Below are 5,254 nucleotides of genomic sequence, written 5' to 3'. Positions count from 1 at the left end.
GCCTCCTGGGCGCCTCCCTAGGGAGGTGTTCCAGGCACGTCCAGCTGGGAGGAGGCCTCGGGGAAGACCCAGGACTAGATGGCGAGATTATATCTCCAACCTGGCCTGGGAACGCCTCGGGATCCCCCAGTCGGAGCTGGTTTATGTGGCTTGGGAAAGGGAAGTTTGGGGTCCCCTGCTGGAGCTGCTGCCCCCGCGACCCAATACCGGATAAGCGGTCGAAGATGGATGGATATCATGGATGGTACTTCCAAAAGCTGTTATTATAGATAGATTGTTGCAGGACTATGTGTCTTTGTGAATGTCTGTTAACAACTAATTGCCGTCATTCTGAAGCGTGTATGAAGCGGTTATTGAAATATCATGCACTGGGGATGATTGTGCTATTTTTATAGCTAGAACAGTAAGTTTTTCCATTTAGATCATGTTTCTATTGGGAAATATGTTGTTTACCTAGGTTTTTACATGGGTTATACCACTGGACATCCGAATAACGCGCCCCAACCCGTCCGTCTCCATAGGATAACATGGGAAAACTCGACCCGGTGGGCTCAAATATATTTTCATCATTCTAAAACTGCTTTTCCATGTCTCACCTCCATATGTAATTGTATGAACACAGATATTTGTGCCTTTACTTAAAAACCATGTAGTTCCAGCCAGGTCGGGGACAGTTGAAACAGCTGTTTCAACCGTCCCGACATGAACATATGACATTATCGCCTGTTTTGCTTCTCATGTAAACAAGCATGAAATATGAAAGTCTGGGATTGTGGAGAACACTAACTGGTTTACCGAATAAGCATGTAGTCGAACCTTTAAATGGAAAAAAACGTGTTAATAATCGAAAAAATATGACCGCTAATGAAGTTTACTTTTGACCATCAAAACCCGTTTATCGGCTGTAACTCCGCGATAATAGGAAATAACAGGGAGATATTTGGCTGATAGGAGGAGGTTAACATGCTCTATGTTCAGACCTAAGGAAGTCTGTCTATCATCATTGGACTCGGAGAAAACTGGAATGTTTCAATCGTCCCGGCTCTCCCCAGTATTAGTTCTAATGCTTAGTACTAGTACTACTGTAGCAATATTGTCTATGTAGCTATTATGAGTTAACACCATATGATATCAAGGGGAATGGTTATACTCATAAATCCTGGGTGTTCTGACACTGTTTTTGCTTTTATATCAACAAATAACCCAAATTGATTGTCTTGATACTGTCATGCATAAGACCTTTTTTTCTGTCCTGGACTCGGTCTTGACTCGGACTCGAATCTCTTTGGAATCGGTCTTGACTTGGACTCGACTAGTCCTGGTCTTGGACTTGTCTTGGACTCGACAAAGGTGGTCTCGACTACAGCCCTACTATTGACCATAGCATCCTATTACAGACACTGGAACATTTAATTGGTATTAAAAGGACCGCACTAAACTTGTTTAAGTCCTGGGTATCAAATAAATCTCAGACAACTCAGAAAACTCCCAGTACAATTTGGCGTTGTTGGCAGAATGGTCAACTGGGGGAACAGTGGGCCCAGTGGGCACAGACACAGTAACAATCTCTGCTACTCCTGATGCCTCCCCTGTCAGGGGAGGAACCTGAGTAGAAACTGGGGAACTTCATTTCAGAAGTGTAAGAAAAAATCCAGAAAGACTATGCTCTGTTTCTTGGAATTGGATTCTGTGGAAAGACAAGGACAGGAATTTGGCCTAAGAAAACTTCCGCTGTGATTAGAGTAAATAATTAAGTGATTCTAGGAAAAGACCAAGGTAGGAATTATACATTGGCAGAGAAGAATCCGGTCTAAAGAATCACCATGGCAGCCATTAATAGCAAAAAACCACACATACACATTTTTTGGTAAGACACGCTTAAGAAGACCACCGATGGCAGGAAACAGAAACTACAATTTTAGGTTAAACATGTACAAACAGCTCTATCAAAACATTTTCAAGCCAACACTAAATATTTTATATAAGAGAAGGATTGAGAAAAAATGTATGAAAATAAGATCATCCTTTATTAATCCCTCCATTCTCCAGGCCAATCTACAACTCCACTGTCTGAGGGACCCCCTCACCTCATACTTCCACAGCACCTCCAACATGACAAGACACCTAGCACACAAGACGAGACACAACATTGGGTTTACGAGATAGAAACAATTTTAACACTGTTTTAAAGAAAACTTCAATGAAGAATGAAGACTGTAAAAATAGTCCTTCAATCATTCAAAAATTACAAAATGATAAAGGAGCACTGAAGAGCGTTTGCCAAAAACTACTAGTTGCATTTTTACTTAATCCATATGTACGGTGGACAGTTACAATGTAACTAGGCGTTCTTCTGGCAGTAGTTGAGTCCATTTGTTTTGTACTTGAATTATCATTGTCACTGTACAGTGGAAAGAGCAAAATGAAGCTTGTTTTACTGTTGTTTCACAGTGATACGTTTTAAAGCACAAATAAATCAGAGTCAATTTTGGAGAACAGGCGGGAGGGATCTTCAATGCTAATTTCAAATTTCAAGTCAGATTCTTGCTGGCTTCTGTTCTGTGTACTTGTCTAATGATATCGCGAGACGAACGAATGTCCTTCTCCATTTCTCCTCCAAACATCTCCCACATCCGCTGCTTTGCCTCTTTTCACGGCAGAGGCTGCAGCTGTTTCAGTACATCTGAGCATCCTTATATTTAAACGTACCTTTGTTATAGACAATTACCACTTGGCTTAAGATCAGGGACACCATTCCTCTTAATTACGCCTCTCCATGTGCATGTTGAACGTGCTGTTCCGTGCATATGCCCAGTCCCAGTTTTTCAACAACATGTAGGGGTAGGTAGGCAACCCATTCATCTACCGGGGTAACCTCCAACACAGTGGCGCTCCACCGGGGGCTTGTGAGTATCCTCCCACCCGCCTGGTGCCTCACACCCTGGGCAACTCCAAAGGAGAAGAGTCCAACCCCTATCCAGGAGTAGGGTTCCAGAACCAAGACTGTGCAAATAGGTAAGCCCCACCAGATCTTACTGGTAGTGCTCCAACTCATGCACAAGTTCCAGCTCCTTCCCCAACAGAGAGGTGATGTTCCACGTCCCCAAAGCCAGCCTCTGCCCAGGTCTGGTCCGTTGAGGGCCCTGACCTTCACTGCCACCCGTGTGGCAGCGCACCCAACCCCAGCAGTTCATCTCACAGTTGGTGAGCCCATCTTGTCCTGGCTCCAGATCAAGGCGCCAGACATCCGCAGCTGGATTACTTTTCTGTTGTGAACCATTCTTATTCTGGCCCTACACTTGAGACCCCTTTGTCATGGTAGACCTTACCAGGATCACCAGTTTCCAAACAACACAGCCCTTTCATCCATAGTGACACAAAAACCTCTCCAGCATAATAAGGTGAAGGTTCCTGGAGCCTAACCCTTTATTGATCTCCAGAGGGGAATTTCGGGTGTTGCAGCAGCACAAGAAAGAAATGAGTGCAGATAGATAAGTGCAAAATAAAACTAAATTCAAATAAATCAAATTAAATAAGAGTTATATACTAATATATGAGCCAATAGACAGAGGTGGGTAGAGTAGCCAAATATTGTTCTCAAGTAAAAGTAGTTTTACTTCAGAATAATATAACTCAAGTAAAAGCAAGTCATCTAAATAATTATTTGAGTAAGAGTAAAAAAGTGCTTGATGAAAAAACCAATCAATTAGTGAGTAACTGGAGTAACTTCTCCTCGCCTGTGTTGCCTTGGCGACGGTTGATTCTGACATCTTTGTTTTGCTACGACTGTAAAGATAACCTGTCCCGCCTCTGAGATTGATTATGGTCACGTGACTGCACAGCGACGTTTGACAGTCACGTGATAAAGTCTTCAGCGGAAGACTCTCTCTCTCTCTTTCAAAATAAAACATTAAAAAGAGAAGTACGCTGGGGTAAAAACAATGACGCGTAGAATACCAAAGAAGTAAAAAGAAAAGTAACGAGACCATTGTAGCCTGATGTAGCAGAGTAAGAGTACAGTTTCTTCTTCACTAATCTACTCAAGTACAAGTAAAAGTATAGTGATTTAAAACTACTCCTAGAAGTACAATTTTATTGAAAAAAACTTACTCCAGTAAATGTAACAGAGTAAATGTAACTCGTTACTACCCACCTCTGCCAAGAGGTATATACAACTAGTAATTAGTGAAATTCCTGTGTTGTTCGACCCATCCACCACCCCACCCCACCCAATCTCCATACGCGGATCTGGACTTGTTGCTAATAGACTAAAGGAAGGTGTGTCGTCCATTATTGGTGAGACACAGTCAGGCTTTCTGAAAGGAAGGTCAATTCACAACAACATAAGACTGGTTTTAGATTTACTGGAGTACAGTGACATGATTTATGATGGTTGGTTTTTTTTAATCCATGGACTTTTACAAAGCAATCAATTCTGTTGAACATCCCTTCATCCTGAAAACTTTGCATAATAGTAATAGTAATAATAGTAATAGTAATAATCCCATAGCCTTACAAATCATTGACCAGTTTTCAAGAGCTTCAAGCTTACAATTGAATTTAAATAAATGTCAAATTGTATCATTACATGGTTATCCCTTGCAACCTTTGTTAAACATAGAAGTCAAGTCTCAAGTTAAATACTTGGGGATTGTTATTTCCAAGAATAAAATAGTTTCAGACAAAATAAATATATGGAACAATATAGACAAGTGTAAATTAATCTTAAATAGGTGGCTGCAGAGAGATTTAACAATCTTTGGGAGAGTCTTATTATCCAAAATGGACAGCTTATCCAGACTTATTTACCCGGCCTTCACTTTACCCATCTCTTCAAATATGATCAAAGCCATGAACAAGGTCAAATTTAATTTCATATGGAGAAACAAATGTCAATACATAAGGAAAATTGACATGGTTAAAAATTATGAAGGTGGAGGTGCGAATGCTATTGATTATGATATTTATGAATGGTGTCTAAAAATTGAAATGGTTAAAATCTTTTATCAATAACAAGCAATGCTTTTGGTTTAGTGTCTCCAATCTAATATTTTCCAAGATGGGAGGAATAGACTTTCTTCTGCGATGTGACTTTGAATGCAGTTCTCTACCAATCAAACTTTCTGCTTTCCATCAGCAGGTTCTTCTTTATTGGAAGTTGATCTACAAACAACACAATTCTCTCTCTCTCATAGCCACCTCCGCTAGACAGTGGGATGGTCATGTCTCTCTCTCTCTCTCTCTCTCTCTCTCT

Source organism: Etheostoma cragini, chromosome 7 (assembly GCF_013103735.1).
Source record: "Etheostoma cragini isolate CJK2018 chromosome 7, CSU_Ecrag_1.0, whole genome shotgun sequence".
In the NCBI taxonomy this organism is placed as follows: Eukaryota; Metazoa; Chordata; class Actinopteri; order Perciformes; family Percidae; genus Etheostoma; species Etheostoma cragini.
Note: the sequence above shows the minus strand (reverse complement) of the source record.